This window comes from Leiobunum rupestre, chromosome 3, assembly GCF_980474605.1.
Source record: "Leiobunum rupestre chromosome 3, qqLeiRupe1.1.hap1, whole genome shotgun sequence".
NCBI lineage: Eukaryota > Metazoa > Arthropoda > Arachnida > Opiliones > Sclerosomatidae > Leiobunum > Leiobunum rupestre.
Window position 1 is genome coordinate 69,638,866 of NC_143386.1, and position 18,866 is coordinate 69,657,731.

At 36.7% G+C, this 18,866-nt stretch overlaps 1 long non-coding RNA gene across 1 annotated transcript; it reads right to left on the minus strand.

The window, feature by feature from the left end:
* Positions 1–5,530: 5,530 nt before the first annotated feature.
* LOC149954476 (uncharacterized) lies at positions 5,531–5,833 on the minus strand. Its single transcript, XR_016479956.1, has 3 exons — positions 5,817–5,833; positions 5,714–5,729; positions 5,531–5,639 (listed from the first exon to the last, which is right to left on the minus strand). It is a non-coding gene; the product is annotated as an uncharacterized LOC149954476 (long non-coding RNA).
* Between the last annotated feature and the right edge of the window lie 13,033 nt (positions 5,834–18,866).

Genomic DNA, 18,866 nt, shown 5'->3' on the forward strand with positions numbered 1-18,866 from the left:
TATAATGAATTCCAGACTAATTTAAGATTAAGCATTGTCTTGAATAGAAGCAGTGCACTTACAAACTAATTTAGTCTTTTTTCATCCATAAAAAATCTTCAATTTTTGTAAATAGTCCAGCTATGTAAAGAGCATTACAAATGTTTCTAAAACTTTAGTGTGAGTTCGAATTAGGGTATCTTAATTGCATTCCCTGGTAAGTTAATTTTGTTGAAAGTGTCTTACATTTTTTAACGCGACAGCAGCCAGTCAATGATTTCATGCCCCTGCCTGTTGGTCAAAATCCATTTCAACTGTATACATATATTTTTTAGTTTGACCATTTCATGTTTAATATGTAATAAAAAGGTGTATTTAACCAGACGTGGGCAAAATATCGAGTGAATTTTAGCCTTCCACTCTCGCTCAAGAGTGAAAGTGACAAAATCAAATCATTCTACTCTCGCTCAAGAGTGAAAGTGTAAAACATAAAAATTATCACTCTTCTCCGTTCTCACTCTCGCAGTTGAGCGGTTATTGCAAAGAGTGGATTTTTCACTTTTTCGTCACTCCGAGAGTGGACTCTCGGCGAAAGAGTGAAGCTAGTCAAGGTCACCATTTTCACTCTTTTTATTAGCGCGAAATTCAAATTTCAAGGCGGGAAATTCGAATTTGGTATAGAAAATAGACTTTAAAGGGGAAGGTGTTGCTTTTGTTATCAGTTTCAATTACAGTTATTTGTATAAATCAAGTTATTTGTATGATATTAAGCTACAAAAGTCGGACACGCACAAAACTAGCCTATCTAATCAAAAGTATACAACACATCTCTTATATTATTGTTTAAAACACGCATCTTCGAAGGCTTCAGTTAATTTTTCAAAATAAATATTACAAGTTTCTAAAAGGATTACATCAATAACATATATTATGACTTATAATTAAGTACCTAGATGAAGAAATACACGTATAAAATTTTGAGTCGTGATGCGGTTTCGGCGGAAAATGACGTCTAGTACAAATTGCGTCTTTCGTTAAAGAAACGAAATTTCATTAAAAATCCACTAAAAGTAATTCAATTTTACTTCATTAGAGGGTGGCGCGCCAGTCTCTATGAGAATCATGAGGGCCAAATGGTGTGGCTTTCATGTGTATACACATATACGTTCCTGGTAGGACTGGTAAGACTGCAAACGCAAAATGTTTTATTGTTATATCACTCCTTCATTCAGTATATATAGGCGGTCAATCAGCGTTCACACACTGTTTTTGTGTGAAAATCCGTTATTATCTTTTAGCAATTAGGATGCTAAGCAAGACGGTTCAGTTTACATTGCAAAAACAAATGTGATCAGTGGTTTGAAATACCTAGTAATTCGTATTTGAAAGGTGGGTTTAGTCTTTGTAAAAGTTTAAAGGGGGGGGGGCTGAAGGATGAATGAGTGTAATTGAACACAGTAAACATCCCTTGTCGACGTAGGAAACCGGGTAAGTTCTATTTTGTATATACCATTTATTTTGCAAATTGAAAAAGTTACTCAATGAAAACACGTGGCTATGTTTATGAAATTCTCCCCTCCCAATAACGAACACCCCCTTTTGGTCATCGTTCTCGTCAATGCGAGGGAGAAGGCGGGCGGTCGGCCAGCGGGCGAATATGTTCTATTGTGCGTAAGAAGACCGTCTAGTAGAAGAATGACCAAAGGCGTCACGCGTATAAACGCTACCGGTGACGTTTTTGACAGCAACCATTACATATTGTATGTAGTAGAAGCGCAAGAATCTAAATGCTTTTCATATGTTAAAGTTTATAAGGTATAAGAAAAATAATTGCAATTTCAAAAGCATTAAAATAATTTTATTTTTTATTTGCATATTAACGAAACGACAAATATTTGAACTACGGATTCTAGGCAATAACACTTACCAATATAAAGATGAAATAAACACTTTGGGATACGATTGTTGACAGCTGCTTAGCTATCACATTTCTTAACTTCTAGAGAAGTAGAAGTTACGCATGAAGGCATTTCAAGGAAACATTCGCCAGAAAAAATTGGAAGACTAGACGTTTCGGTTCATATCGGGTGCTTAATGCTAATTTTGGTAAGCGAAGGAGTTTTAAGCGGTGACGTGAAGACGCAAGCAGGAGGTGCAGAAACTCTCGCACCCTATAGACTGGCATGGCACCCTGTAAGGAAACGCTCCCAATAAAATAAACTTTATCCACCAATCCCACTCATAATTATTTATTGGATATGAATTTTCTATACCTGGAACTCAAATAAACCTCTACCTGGTATAACCCAATGGCTGACACCACAATAAACAATACATTTCAAGGTGACCTTTTTCAAAAGGGGGGTGGCCCTTAAAAGGGCCGTTTTTTTTATCGTCAAAATTTAAATGGCATCTTCAGAGTCTTCAAGCTTGGGTCGCTTGGAGGAGCAGGAACACTCAGCGCTGGATTCTATAACGAGTAAGTATCGTAGATTAAAATATGTGAAATATTATTAATTTTGTTTTGCGTGTTTTACCTCGCTTCCGTGCTGGGAGCTGTAACGATAAAGCGTAAAGCGCTTGGTTCGCCGTGTCCAGTTGATTTTTTAGTTTTTTTATCTTGAACTCCAATTTAACGTTAAGGAGCTTGGCGTCCAAGAACTGGTCATCCACTTTAAAATAGCGCTGGTCTTTCTCAGCAAGAATTTCGTCCTTTTGAACGAGTTGTTCTGCAAATTACGAATTTAACATTTAGATAACCATGTGTTGGCAAATGGTACCGAACTCAAATTAAGGGACGCACTGATTTAAAATCAATTTAATCTTTTAGTATTTTTAAAAGTCAAATATATTTATATATGCAGGGCTTAAAATTGTAAACTTATAATTTATTATTTATGTAATGTAACTTAATTTAACTAACTGGACCCGGACCCTTTTGTAAACAAGTTAAACTTAAAAGGTGTTTCCAATAAAAAGAATTTTATTATTATTATAACCTATAGGTGAAAACAGTATTAAAATTTTACGTTTTAAAGCACGGTTTTCTGCTTCGAGCTTTATTATCTGTCGCTCTTTGCGCCTAGCTTCCTCTTTCGATTCAGCTTCCGAATCTGAACTCACTATATTATAAACGGAAAATATATATTATGTTTCAATGCAATTTTCAATTTAAAATTAGATTATGATAAAGAAAGCTGAATATTACCCGAAAGTTTACTGGCAGCGAGCCTGGCCTTCCACTGATCCATCTCAAACAGAAGCTGAGTGTCCTCAGGATCCGTAAAAAGGTCTAGAGATGATGTGTCCATGTCAAAGCCGAAATGATAAATGAATATTCCTTATCCCGTTGTGTCCGTTTCGGGCGTTGCTGTAACTAGTTGTCATCCCCCCTTTCAAACTGACCCATCTTTTTACCCCTGCTTTATAGCTCCTAGGTGCAGTCCAGACACGAAGACGCTTCTTTGTGCATCTTGACAAAACTGTACGCGATTTTTGAGGGCTGGGGATTTTCCGGGTACCTGCTGGATATTTTAGGCCCTTCCCGCACTCGCTTATTTAGGCACCGTTTTCTTGGTATAAATCATCACAGCCTTCAAACGGAACCTGTCAACTCTGGCGCCGACCGTCCTGTCAACCGCGTTATGCGAATAGGCATACAATCAAAGTATTTCAATAGTAGTTTTCTTGTCCCAAATGTTGAGACAAAAAGAGCACATATAAACCACCATAAAATATATTAATTTTATTTTAATTAACATTTGGATAATTCACTGGGTTATCAAGGAACGAGGGTTTTTGATCAAATTTGAACTCTTATTTAGGGGTTCAAAGTTAATATTAGCCGAATGATTATTTATATCGAAATTTATAGTAAAATGGTAAAAACATTATTTATTTTTCACTTTTTAGGTTTGATCTTTCGGTGGCTTTGAAAAAGTTTGATATTTAAAATATTGAAAGAGAAACGATATATAAATTATTTGCCGAAAATTTAATTTCGATTGAGATAATTGTTTGATCTTCTAGTCTTAGCTTTAGATTCCGATACTTCCGGTTGATATTTCTAATGATGAATTTAGATTTCATTAAAGAGATACCGCCAGCTTGGGCACATTTTGATTTTGTGATTTAGGGTACATCAATAGATAGATTTTTATATCCGGAATTCTAAAATATATATGTTATTGCTCTTAAAACAAATATTTAATGATGAACTCTAACACACTTATATGTTAATCAATTCGCCGAAATCTTACTCATTGTTGACGTTATAAATAAACATCTACCCGCAAATGATGTCAATAATAGGCACCCAAGAAATGCAGGGAAGCTTACCCTACCATTTAAAAACTTGAATTTGCTAGTTAATATTTATATTTAAAGTAAAATCGTCCTTAACCCGACTCTTCGAATGTTACGTACGTCCACTTTTGGAATTCTCTAGTCAGATCTGGAATCCATTCAAATTATAGGATTTTATAGGACTAAATATGCTATTTCATTTACTAACTTTATGCTTTTAAAAAAGAAAATTATATTTAGTGAAATAAATCTTTGATTTTAACTTGAAAAATAGAAACTATTTAACTATTTCATCACAAAAATATACGAGTAGCTAACCATGTTAACAATAACAAAAGTATAGACTAGTGTGACTTTGTATAGGAATTTATCCTATCGCTAAATCTAGCAATTTAACAGAGTGGCAGGATTTGAAATGGCCAAAATATCTAAATTATAGGATTTTTTAGGGATTTTATAGGAATTATAGGACCTCACTAATACTAAATTTAACTACTTTCTAATTGTATAACATTCTTAATCTGTCCCAATGATTCCCCACTCTGATTGACAATGTGATCAATTACTTTATTTACTTGTGAACACTACAGAGCTGTTAAGGCTACCCAGCCCTAGCTCTTACTGGAACAGGAGCAAAAAAAAGGATCGGGATTTCATTTAAAGTAGCTTTTCTTTACACATGTAGACTTATAACTGTATTTCGGTAAACAGACGGTTCGTTACTAAATTAATTAATTATAATTGAACAACGGATAAAATTGTTTTATCTAAAAATAATTTATATCTCTATTATTAAAATGGGTTTATAATTAATATAATTGAATTATTGGATTGAAATTGGAAAACTCGATTAATTGATGTAAATTCAAGACGATATGGTTAAATACTAATAAATTGAGACAATTCCGATTAAAACACAGAAATAATATCTTAAGTTGAGTAACTGCAATTATATTTGGGTTATTGGACTAAATTAGATAAGTCGATTAAGTTGGGTAAAATCAATGTCAAATTAAATCAAAAACAGTAAATATAAAATCGCGATTCCGGTATTCATAAAAGTAATTCTAGTTTTAATTTTATTCTTAACGCATTTGCTATTCATATGCTACTATTTGGTTTATCCCCTACGGTCCTTCTTTCCGCCGCTATCAGCCAATACATTCCAGACAAGCTGGCGCCTCTTTGGGCTCTTGGACGATTTTGAGGCGACAGTTGAAAGGTTTTGGAAGAGTTGAGTGGTTTTCCCCGAAGTGTTTAATTGGCGAAATGGATTTTGGCAAGACTGACCCCAGCGTCGGAACTTCAACCCCCGCGACATATTGGCGACGATTCGGTTTTGCTCTTCATTTCAACTACAAAGATCAGGGAAGGAAAATAACCCATGGTCAGGGGGGGGGGGGTGCTTGAATTGTACGACACCTTTTACCTTTTATTCTAGCGTCCTAAAAGAGTATAAATAGAGTAATCGAATTTCAGTATATCACAGTTTCTTGTCAACCGTTCATTTGAAAGGCTATAAAACTGCTTACCAAGTTTTAGTTCGATATTTCGTTCTTCTTCATCTTTGGACATCCAAAATGTAATGTTTCAAATTTAATATTTATTTATTTTTTATTGTCTTTGTCTCTATACTGACACTCCTCCAATTATTCGGGGTAATAGGTCAGGAGACACCAATTCGCCCATTTTAGGTGGAGTTTTAGCAGTTCCGGGCTTCTCCTGTGAATCAACGCCTATAACGTCGAAGAGAAAGGTCACTTCGGGACATACGGCGCCTGTGAAGAAATTCATTGCATTCTCACCGACGGAGGACGTGGTACCTTCAAAACTCACCAATTTAGTTAAAGACGACATATTTCTCAATGAGTTTGGTAATTTCGGAACCTACGGAATTTCCAATCACTTCGACTATTTAGGGAGTAAGCCCCTAGATAATGGGACCCCCTCCAAAACTGTGTACGGTGTCTGCCATTATTGCAGCAAAACGTTCATGCTTTCCAATGGAAGTGACTCTAATTGGCGACGTCATCTTAAAGTTAGTATCGTTTTCTCTTTTATTTAATTTCATGTTTTGATTTTAATTATGCAATCTGAAAATTGATATAGTCACTGCACAAGATTAATCTTTCGCCGATCGTGCCACCATCCACCATCAATATTTATCCACAGCCTCCGACGGATAAGATGAAGGTGGTAAAAAAGCTGGCGGCTAACCACCCCCAACAAATACAATTCCGCCGTGCCCTGGTTAACATGGTGGCGGTTAGTGGTATACAGTTCAGTGCAGTGGAGAGCGAAGGATTTCGTCAAGCAATCTTTGTCGCTAACCCTGCACTGACTGTGCATTCACGCCGCCAAGTTGTCCGCGACTTGGATTTCATTGTTGAAAACGAATTAAAGCCCAAAATTAAAGTAAGTCTTCAATGGACGATTAGCTTCCGGATCAACTAATTAATTTTTTTCTCAAAATTAAATTAAAGAAAATTCTGAATTCCATTCCGGAAAAAAACCTGCACCTTACAATGGATATCTGGAGCAGCCGCCGACGGCAGTCGGTAATTGGGGTGAGAGCCCAATTTATCGATAGGAACATGGAATTTAAAAACATTTTGGTGGCGTTTGCCCACTTCCCGGGCAGCCATACTGGCGAAGCCATTTTGGCAAAGCTAAAGGAAATCTTGGCCAGTCTTGATATTGAGCCATCCCACGTAAGAGATATACTTGTTTATTTTGGTTAAAAAATAAATTTAACATTTCTGTAAATTTTGGTTTTTCTAGATTTCGTGCATTTGTGCCGATAACGCCTCAAATATCACAAAAGCCCTGAATTTAGCAGGGATAGTTCCGCAGACAGGATTCGTTGCGGAGAAAAATGATAACGCCAGCGCGGAGGTTGAGTTGTCAAACCTAGACCTCAACTTGTGCTCGTCGTCGTTTTCGTCCGGCCACTTAGAGGATTCGGAATCCGATTCCGATGAGAGCTACTTGCTGGACGACGGTTTGTTTAATTATCTGTGGTGCAGGCTAAGTAAATTTGGTCTAATAATATATTATAATATTTTTCAGGCTGGAACACGATGAATCAAATTTTGGGGGAAGATAAAGAAGAAAGAGAACCTTCGCCGGAATCTTCGGAATCGGAAGATGTAGAAGATTCTTTCAACCTCTTCGGAGATTATGAAGTAGAAATGGATATACCAGCAAACTGGAACAGGAAACGATGTGTGGCCCATTCCTTGCAACTTGTAGTGAATGGTGCCATTGACGCGTGTCCCCGTGCCAAAAAAGCCATTGCCCGTGTAAATTCGTGGCTAAATTTTTTACAAAGATCTCCAAAATGGACCGAGACGTTCCGTCAAAACTCTCCCGAGGGATGCGACGTTAAAACCATTGGAGGGGTTCGATGGAATTCCATTTATATGGCCATCGAGCGTCTAGCTAAGGTATTAATCAGACTTTTAAAATTGCTCAATATCATTTTTATTAAACTATTTCTTTTAGCCCGGGATGCTTGTGGCGTTGGGCACTACTATTTTATCCGCGCATTTAGACAAAGTTGCGATGGAGTTGCCTCTGCCCAGAGACAATGATGTTCATGTTTTTCATGAGCTTTTGCGGCTGCTAAAGCCATTTAAGGTGGCGACAGACATATTTCAGAGGGGAGGGCCAGTGGCCAACTTAGTCATTGGTCAGCTTATGAAGACCAATAAAGAGCTGATGAATGCGAAAGCTCCATATTTCAAGGATTTTAGGGACGAGCTGCTTTCTCGACTTGCAACGAGATTTGCTGACGAAATTCTCGACGAGGATTACGTGGTTGCGGCCCTTTTGGATCCGCGCCAAAAAACATATGTGTTCGAGAAATTCTCTGGTAGGTCTATATTAAAATTAGGTAATTGGAAGTAACTTTCATCTTTTTACATAACAATTACATTATTATTGCTACTTAGCTTTACCGAACTTTCACTGCGTGACCAAAGAGCAGGCGAGGAAGACGCTAAAGGCGTATCTCGCAGTTGTAGTTAAGGCCGACGGGACGCAGCCACCGAAGGTTAAAACAAAAAAAATAGATCCCGCGGAATTACTTTTTGGGGGCAGCAGTGACGACGACGGAAGCGACGACGATGATTCTGGAGAAGAGGGACTCCAATCTCTGGATAGGGAAATAGAAATATATTTCTCAGAGCAAAATGATGGAACTGCGCCGTTGGATTTCTGGAGGCAGTATTCCGGGAAATTTCCTTTCCTAAGTGCATTAGCTGCGAGGGTGCTCTCGATACCAGCGTGCACGGGGGACGTAGAGCGGATGTTTTCTGTAGCCGGAGCGATTCTTCGGTACCGGCGGAGCCGGATCACCCTGGCTCGAGTTGCTGGATTGTTAATGTACAGAGAGTACAGAGCTTTACAGGCTGACTAAATTTTCGTAAGTTATGCCAAATATTATTTGGGAAAGTTATCATTATAATAATAAAAGATAACTTTTAGGTTTTGGAAAAATATAAAAAAACGGCCCTTTTAAGGGCCACCCCATTTTGGTAAAAAAGGTTCACTCTTCAATGTATTGTTGGTACTCCATGGAAATTCTGGAGAACGTTTTAGCGAGTTTTGTGTTTACCTCATATGCCAAAGGGGTCATGGGTGACCCCGGAGGAATAGAGGAGACGCCTCTCTCATTATCAAAAAAGTGTGGTGGGTGGTTAATTGTTTTTTGACCTTACATTCTCTCACAAAAGTGGCTCGATGGTTTGTATAATAGGGTGGCAGTCCTGATCTAGAGTCCATGGTGAACTCTGAACTTCCTACTGGTTGATATTTACCTAGCGCTAGTACAATTTTATTTTTTATATTTATATTAAGGTTGAAAACCAGGTCTCCAAGAATTCAAACTTAAGGAGGTATAAGTACGGTAAGTACCCTATGGTATATTAGAACATCATGGCTTCCACGATTTTTCGACGGAAACGTATCATGTAAAATTTGTTTTTTTTTTCTTAGTGTGAATACTTTTTTTTAAATAAAATACGTTAAATGCTTCGGAATTGTAATTATTATTTTTAGTACCAATGTAAACAAGGTTCAATAGTATAGCGGCCGCGGCGGCCGCCCGAATGAATACAATTAAATAAAAGAGGGGGTCAAGACGACCTTCGGACCTTGACCTTGGTCTGTTGGTACCCTTGGTATGGCATTTTATTTTTAGGGACCGGACCGGTGACGGTTTGGAAATAAAGAAGGGATTAAGCTTGAGGGGGGGCTCGGCGAACTGTCAATTATAGTGACGAGCGTGAAGTAATATGTATAATAAAATAAATCTACTACAAATTAAGATGATGATCTAAGTTTATTAAATACAACAGGGGAAGGCATAGGGATCACAAAAAAACTGGTTGTGAAGCACACTGCAAGTCTGGATTTTACGTTGCCCCTATGCCTCCCCCTGTTGTAAGTGATGGATCCATTTAATAGAACTATTCCAACAAGAGAAGAAAATGGCTGTTCGGGTCAAAGAAGATCGCGAGCCTAATAATATTTAATTGTAATATTTTACATTGTTAAACCGTTTCGGCTTAGAATTTTAGGTCTACTATAAAGAATGTGTGAAATAAGGAGGTTGGGGTCTAAAAGAGCACCAGTAGAGTTAATTATCGTGGCTCCTTTCCTCAACCTTACATACATTTTTATATCTTAAATCACAATAGGATTAAGCTGAACCCCATATTACCAGACCGACCGGCGGCCGCCCGCCGGGAATACGAGAACGACGGCCGAAAGGGAGGGGTCGTACGTTTTGGTGAGGGGCGAATGTTATAAACATAACTACGTGTTTTCATCATGTCATTTGATTAGAAATTGAGCATAATTACTGGTTCAATAAATAATATTATATGCGAAATGGAAATTGTCCGGTTTTCCTTCGTAGACGTTCTACGTATGTCCAGAGATAACGTCATAATACTGATCCCATTCTTATTATTATTTATTATTATTTTGGTTATTTAGTATTTTATTATAAATACTTTTATAACGTTATATAATTTATAAGTTTTTAAATTAAGAACTGATAGGAATATGAACCACTACCGTAGCCTCAAAATATTAATCATATAAATTACCATGGTGTAATAAAATTATTAAAAAAAATGGAGGACATTTCATGGTATAATAAAATTTTAAAGTGGAGACGTTTCAAAGCATTTATCAATCCATTGGGCGTAAATAAGAATGAAATGATGGATTAATAAAGTATAACTTCGCGAAACGTCTGCAATTAATAAAAATGATTATAACTCGTGTTATGAATGAATATAGCTGAAACCTTAGACTCTAAGCTGATCCCTTCGCTTTAGTTAAAATTTTATACAATAATAATTCCCGCTGTAATTAACTGTTATTTGCATTACGTGCATAATACGGTTTTGAATAATTCATTTCTATTTTAAAAATGTGGGGACATAACAGGAAATAATAAAATTTCAATACGAAATTCGAATTTCCCGCTTTAAATTTCAAATTTCCCGCCGTCCATTGCGGGCGAAGAAAAAGAAAAGAGTGAACGCTTTGACCTTGAATATATTCACTCTTCCAACGAGATCGCTCTCGCGAGTGACGGAAAAGTGGAAAATCCACTCATAAAAGTGGAGTGTTTTTCGAAAGAGTAAAGTGAAAAGAGTGGCGGGTTAGATCACTCTCGGAATCTCACTCGGAGTTTTGCCCACGTCTGCCTCATAGTGGTCAAAATAATCTGTATACGCGTAAATTCAAGCCATTACTGACACAATTAAAACAAACCAAAGAATATTAAATATTCCAGTTGCATTGAGACTTCTGTTTTAATACACTCTGTTGTCTTTGCAATATCATTTCTGCCTGGCAACGCTGCTCCCAGCAATAAGCCCCATTGAATTAATCGCGGATAAGGGGTCAATTTTTGGCACTTGGAATAGCTCACTGGATATTCGATGTAGTTTTGTCTAAGTACCGTCACGTAAATATCTATATATATATATATATATATATATATATATAGACAGGGGCGCAAAATCTTACGTGGCGTGGGGGCGCTACTAACCCAAGCTCCGCCACTGTGGCATTGATCATGTTGATGGGATTGCCGAAAGCTTATGAGCATGTCATATTAAATCTCGAGCACGATATTAACGCATTAACTACCCAACTAGTAAAATCACGACTTTCGGTAAAAGAAAAACGACAAGATCGTAGAGCAGAAGAAGAAGACAGTGAAGATTTTGGTCTAGGCAAGGCATTAGCTATACGAAATAGGGGTAACGACGAAACGAAGAATCATTCTAAAAGAAGAAAGCCGAAGGTTGATTATAAACCCCCAAGGTTCTTAAAAAAAATTCCACAAATTCAAACCTTCCAAAACCCTTTAACGGAAATTTTCAAACCCACAAGGCTTAAAAATGAGCACTTGTATGATTATAAATTGAACCATTAGAAACCCTTTTAAAACTTCCTAGGGTTTGCAACAAAACCCCGTAAGTACAGACAATCGACACAACACGGTTTTTATTTAAACTCTTTTCAAACCCTTTAAACACTTTCTAGGGTTAAAATGAATTAATTTAATTTACGACTTTATTAAAAATTTTGGCGATTGCAACGGGCGCGTTTCGAACCCAAACCATCTAGCACGACAGGCGTGCGTTTTACCACAGAACCACCGAGATATGTATGATTGCAACGATGTTTAGAGAAACCATTTTGGGGAAAGTCCGTCTTCCTTTACGTTTTATGAAATTATTATAGGGCTTGATATCAAATTTTGGCGTAGATGGCGTGAGATAGTTTAAAACGTGCAGGGTTTGAAAAGGGTTTTAAAAAGTGATAAATTATTATTGTTTTTCTATAGGTTCTTAAATTGGAATCCTAAGGGTTTTTCATTGACCTATAGGGGTTTCCTTTAAACATTTAAACCCTTTTCAAACCATGCAATTTGCCAAAACAAACCTTAAGGGTTTATAATATTTTCCTAAACCTTTTTGAAACCCAAAGCAAACCCTAATAAAACCCATGGAAACCCTTTTTTCTAACTGTGCAGCATTAGCCTATATATATATAGATATAGATATATAAATATATAGAAAGGGGCGCAAAATCTTACCCAAGCTCCGCCACTGGGAACAAAATGGGTGAAAATGAAGCCAAATGGCTGAAATCAAAAGCAGTAAATTTGATCAAAACGATTGTAATTGATAGGAATTGATTGAAATAAATTATTTGTGAAATATTTTAAGATATAGATATAGATAAATTGGTTTGTTTGAAAAACAATTATTGTGTTTAATTTGTCAAGAATTATCAAAATTCGAATTAATAGATCCAAGTAGGCCAAATTTAAATTAAAAAATATATAAAAAATGACTAAATTTTACAAATAATCTCAAAATAGTTCGGAATGAAATATTTTTTTCAAAATTGATAAAATTGGATAAATTTGTACCAGTTTGATTAAAAGCAGTAGTTTCGATCAAAATTAAAAGAAACTAATTGAAATTTATAAGTTGTGTAAAATTGGATTAATATACAGATAAATTGTGTTTTTTGAAAAAATTATTGACCAAAATTGGAAAAAATAAATAAAAATTAGCAAAATTAAAAATATTTTTTGCCCATTTTGATCTATTAATTCGAATTTTGATCATTGTTGACCAAATTGACCAAAATTATTTTATTTTTCAAATACACCAATTTAAATTTGTCTATATATTATTCCGATATTTCACAAATAATCTATTTCAATCAATTATAATAGTTTTTGATCAAATTTAATGCTTTTGATAAAAAAAAATTAATTTTGAAAAAAAAATTTATTTTAAACAATTCCGAAAAAATCTTTCAATGGTTGTACTATTTTAAATTTTCTAACAGTTTCCCAATTGTAGCCATTTTGGTTCATGTTCACCCATTTTGTTCAAATTAGTCAAAAGTTGATCAATTTTGAGTTTTTTCGTCAATTATTTTCTATTTTGTCTATTTTTGGCATTTTAAAATTAATTTTGAAATTTGTTCACATTTTTTACATGGGCTAGGAATCGGTCAAAATCCCATGTTATTTTCAATGGGAAAATTTTCATGTTTTGTTGTCAAAAACATTTTTCTTTGCCATGGCAAAATGGTTACCCATTAAATAAATTCCCTTTAGGATTTTTCCAGTTACACGAAGGTCTATCTCCCGAGTTTGAAAAAAGTCGGTGGGTTACACTTCGGGACGTCTCCTTGTGAGACGTTTCTAAAAAACCGTTTAATAATTGCGTAACTTAATACTATTAGTTTTACTCTCCGTTTAATGTGAATTATATATCCTTCCATTATCTTAGTAAGTAAGTAAAGTAAGTAATCAGCTAGGCTAATACCCAGGGCACCACCATAGGCCTAAGTCATAAAGCGACTTTTAAAAATTCAGGTGGCCGGGTTACAATCTTCCATGTTTACTAAGATTTTAAAAACGTTGTCATGAGTCTATAAAATTTTAAATTTAAGAGTTTTTTGTTGAATATTTTTACTGAGAGCCTACAACCCAATTTTTAGAGCACAAAACATATCATTAAATAGCTGATTAAAGTTTCAGAAAATTTAATATTTATATAGTACACATTCTATTAATTCAGCCGTTGAATAATAATAATCAGCTAGGCACCACCTTAGGCCCAAGTTACCTAGCGACTTAGAATGCCTTTAAACAAGTGGCCTGGTAGGAAGGTGGTAGTAAGCCCTTCACGCCACGCGAGCCAACAGCTCCCTACACTTACTATTACCCAGAGGTAACCTCTACAAGTTTTATGGCAAGGGGAAACCGTAGAACTCGGGGGAAAACCTCTTAAACCACGGAGGAGAGAACTTGCATAGTCACAAGTTGGGATCGAACCCGGTTCCTCTTGCTGCGAGGCGAAAACGCTAACCACTCCGCCACCCCAGTTCTAACCAAAAGTAAAGAATCAAAAAGTGGGTATTTTATTAAAAAAAAACAATTACGCATAATTTTGTGTTATTTTTAATGGATTTTATTTTAAAGATTTTTGGATTTTTATTTTCACTATTAAATTTTAATTTTTATGCGTTTTTTCCCTATTTGATTGTTTCTTAAACTATTTAAAGCAACTGTCGGCTCATAGAGTAACCCACTCACATAGAGTGGAAAGCTATCAGTGAAACTTGTTAACACTTTTCGTACGCAACGTCTTGTTTTCGAGGCGTGAAATAAACAAATTGGCCTTAATTTAATGTAAAGTATCTGGATAAAAAGTAAGTTTCTACTCTAAAAAATGTAGAAACAAGTCAAACAACACCATCGCTCTTCGGACTATATTTATTCACGCCTCGAAAACAAGGTGGCCCGTTAGAATTAGTGTTTCATGCGCTTCCATGATAGCTTCACTGATAGCTTTCCACTCTGTGTGTCAGCTCTATCAGTGCCACCTGTATTATGAAAGGGCCCCTGTTATTAGAGATGGCCATGAATCTATCCGGTTCTTCGAAAAATGCGACTTTAGTGGAGACCGTGGTGCCATCTATTTATTGCAAAGGAAGCTAAAATTCAAAATAGCCAAATAATAACGTCGTCAGAGAGCCATTGTAGAGTATTATATTTAGACAACTTTTACTTTATTTAGCGGGCTTTAATCTAAACTATATATCCAATGTAAAAATATTGTTTAAAATTACTGTAATTTGTCATTGACCAATTTACAAACGATCCAATCAACGAGAGGGGTACCTATAAGTACCCGCCTTTTGGATAAAAATGTAGTTTAACTAACTTGTTTCAGGGCTGATACTGGGTTACTTTTTTAAATCGTTTACTAAAAATTAATATTTTTCTAATCTGGTTACTAAAAGTTTCTATATTGAAATTTATTAGGTTATCTCTACGCAACAATATTTTACCATATTTAATTTTAGTACTGCCCATAGAATTCAGAAACGCCATCTTTTAACAATATCCTTTATACGTAACGAAAGTAGGCTTTTTCAGTTACAAAACTAGCGGGAGAAGCAGCCACCGACGGATTCCGTGGAAATGTAACAGCCGCTCTCTAAACCAACTTATGTCTACTCCTATTTGGCAGCCACAATTGTATCTCGTCTAAAAGATCGTCTGCTTAGTTTATTATCATTATTTCTCAGTTACTAATTTAGGAAAGGGGTGCTCGCGCTTGATTTAAAATGGTAAATTTTTTTGTCCTTTATGTTTCAAGGGTCTGTCACCAACGTCACGATTTTAAGAAGTTGTTTTATGTCCTCGGACTATATTTGCTCTGACTTTTGCCGTACCCAAGCAATGTTTTTTAATATATATTTTTTAGCATTCTTTATTACGCCTGAGGCGCTAATCGAATGTTTTAGTGACGTCGTTGTCATACCCTGTCACTTTCATCTCGTCTCTTATTTGAAGGCTATAAAAGAGCTGCGCGAGCACACCTATATTAGTGTCTCTAGCAACCTTGACTTTTAGCCGGGAGTAGTGGCTCACTCCTGTAATCCCAGGCGTCCGGGAGGCAGAGTTTGTGGATGGCCGTGTGAGGACGACCACTATTCCCCCAACGGATGGTTGTCATACTTCCGCCACGGGTGTCCCAACCCTATCCCCAAGTATCCCCCCGTTGGCGTGGCCGTAACACATATCTCGCACCTGATTAATCAAATGGACGAGCGGACTGAATTGTCCCACCCGTTACAATCGCTCATAAGGAGCTTCTAAAAAAAAAAACCCTTGACTTTTAGGTTAATATTTTGGAAGAGGTTAGTTACTATTTCCACTAAAATTAGTTATGAATTTGAGTATCAGCCCTGTTGTTTTTATTACGACGATAGCGACATCACAGTCACAGTTGATAAAAGAGCTACTTGACGTCGAGCCGACACTTGCATTAAATTATCTCAAGCAAAAGGCATTGTTTACAAAATTTCAGTATAGGTCACTTCATAGAATTTTCCCAAAATTCAACATCCCTATAAATTTTCTCACTCTAAACTCGCGCAGACCACGAGTCTTTGCCCCCACAGGCCATGGCAGATGAGTCATCATTTTTTCTTTACAGCATCAGCGTCTTTCCGCTTTGAATATTTCTGCCCCCGTAGCCGTAGTAACCGCGCCTACCGGCATTTGAAAACGTTTAGCACGACATATCGCGGCTTCTTTGTTAGTTATAATTCGTAATATAAAATAATGCGCCTTCACAGAAACATTAGGTGGTTTCTTTTCGCCTGTTCTCGGACTAAAAGTGACTCTTTTTACCCTAAAACGTTTTGTTCGCCTGTTTCGGGGATGATAAATACTCCGCCTCATTAACTATTCGCTTGTTCCGAATTAGGGCTACTCTTCTTACTCTTAGGACGGTGTAAAGGAGGAAATCGGATTTTGTCGTCTGCTAGACAGAATTTATCTGCTGAAAAGGCCACATGCAGCCATATTGGAAAAACGTTTCTACTCCGACTCAAACTATTCGCTACCACCAGAAGAATCGGAGTAAAATGACGTCATAGCCTTACTCTTCTTAACCTACTCTGAAATCGCGGAACCAGCGGGGAAAAAAACCACCCAGTATAGCCACCTCGCGGCGCGGGGAAAACTAATTTAAAACACTTAAATACTGGCACTGCCAAAGGCTAGACCATACAGTAAGTCACTCACATAGAGTGGAAGGCCCTATGGAAGCGCATGAAACATTAATCCTAACCAAGGTTGCTAGAGACGCTAATATAGGTGTGCTCGCGCAGCTCTTGTTAAAGCCTTCAAATCGCTACCTTAGAGCAAGAGTCAAGCAAGTCTGAAAACCCCTAACTGAGAAAAACCAGTTTTAAGTTCGTAATCTAGCATAATAACAATGATAATCTAATAATGAAAATTAATAAAAAATAGAGTGAAAATATATATTGAAAATTTTGTACCGAAAAATTGTGAGTCACCTTACTTTAAAAACACTCAAGGATTCTTATTTTGAATTTATTTCAATAGTCACGTATCTCGACTTACTTGACTTTTGCCCTCAGGTAGCGAAATAGGAGACGAGATGAAAGTGACAGGGTATGACGACGACGTCACGAAAACATTCAATTAGCGCCTCAGACGTAATAAAGAATGCTGAAAAATATATCAAAAATACATTGCTTGGGTACGGCAAAAGTCAGAGCAAATATAGTCCGAGGACATAAAACAACTTCTTAAAATCGTGGCGTTGGTGACAGACCCTTGAAACATAAAGGCAAAAAAATTACCATTTCAAATCAAGCGTGAGCACCCCTTGCATCCTAACGGGCCACCTGGTTTTCGAGGCGTGAATAAATATAGTCCGAAGAGCGATGTTGTTGTTTCTACATTTTTTAGAGTAGAAACTTACTTTTTATCCAGATATTTTACATTAAATTAAGGCCAATTTGTTTATTTCACGCATCGAAAACAAGACGTTGCGTACGAAAAGTGTTAACAAGTTTCACTGATAGCTTTCCACTCTACGTGAGTGTGTTACTCTATGGGCTAGACGACCCCAATATTTTTGTACTTCTACTATCAGGTAACATAAATTACTCTAAACTGTTAATTAATATCTCAACCGTAAATTAGGTAAATTAATAAAAAATAGCTGAGATCGCCTTTAGAAGGGTTGATTCGCTGAAAGCATAACATGCAATACTGAAGATAATTTTTTAGCAATTTGTTACCCTTCAGGTTCACTTTCCCCCGGATACTTACTTTTTTTTTGTGTTTTATTTATTTTTGTTATTACATTTTCCCCCACCCTCTAAATTGGCTGTTATTGTTAAGTATTCTTAAAGCCCCCTACATCAAATATCTTAGAATTTCGAGCTCTATTTAGTGAAACTAATCAGTGTTAAATATAAATTAAATTTAATGATAAACTAAAAACGCACGTTTTCCAAGGCTGCCGCCATAAGGTCGCAGAGGAGTCTGGACATTTCCGCTTGGAGACAAAAATTAAAGTAACCTCGAGACTAGAAAATAATGCGCGATGAAGTCGCGCTTAAATATTAATTAACCCCCGTTGCCACCCTCATGATCGAAACAACCATCACTGACTACCTAGATGACCTACCGCCACGACATTCCGACCGGAAGAACATAAGCCGAGCAGTAATAGGTCTGGGAAGCGTAATGCCCTCAACACCCTCGAATCACCTGTTGAAAACCCAATATCTAGCCATTCCGAGAGGAGAAAGCCAGATGATTGAGACCGATTCCTTAGCCTAGCCAGATATTTCAGACTGAAACCCGAAGTACCTACGCCCCCGTCAGCTTGTGAAGTAAAAGAATATAGGAAGAAACCCGCAATCCGGCCGCCAAACCGTAGACGAGTAAATAAAGAGAAATAGAGAAAGTGTGAATAAAGAAAAGCGTAAACAAGCAGCCCCCAAAGACGTCCCGTTCTGTGAAGTGCGTGTGTTGGGCATCTTACGTAAACCGAGGAACGAGAAAACCCGTAAACGGAGAGACGACAACGTAGCGGAGGACACCGAAACCAAGTGATGAGTAGAATTTACCATTTTTCTCACAAAATTGTCCGAAAATTTGTCAAAAATTTAGTTTTTGAGCACACAGC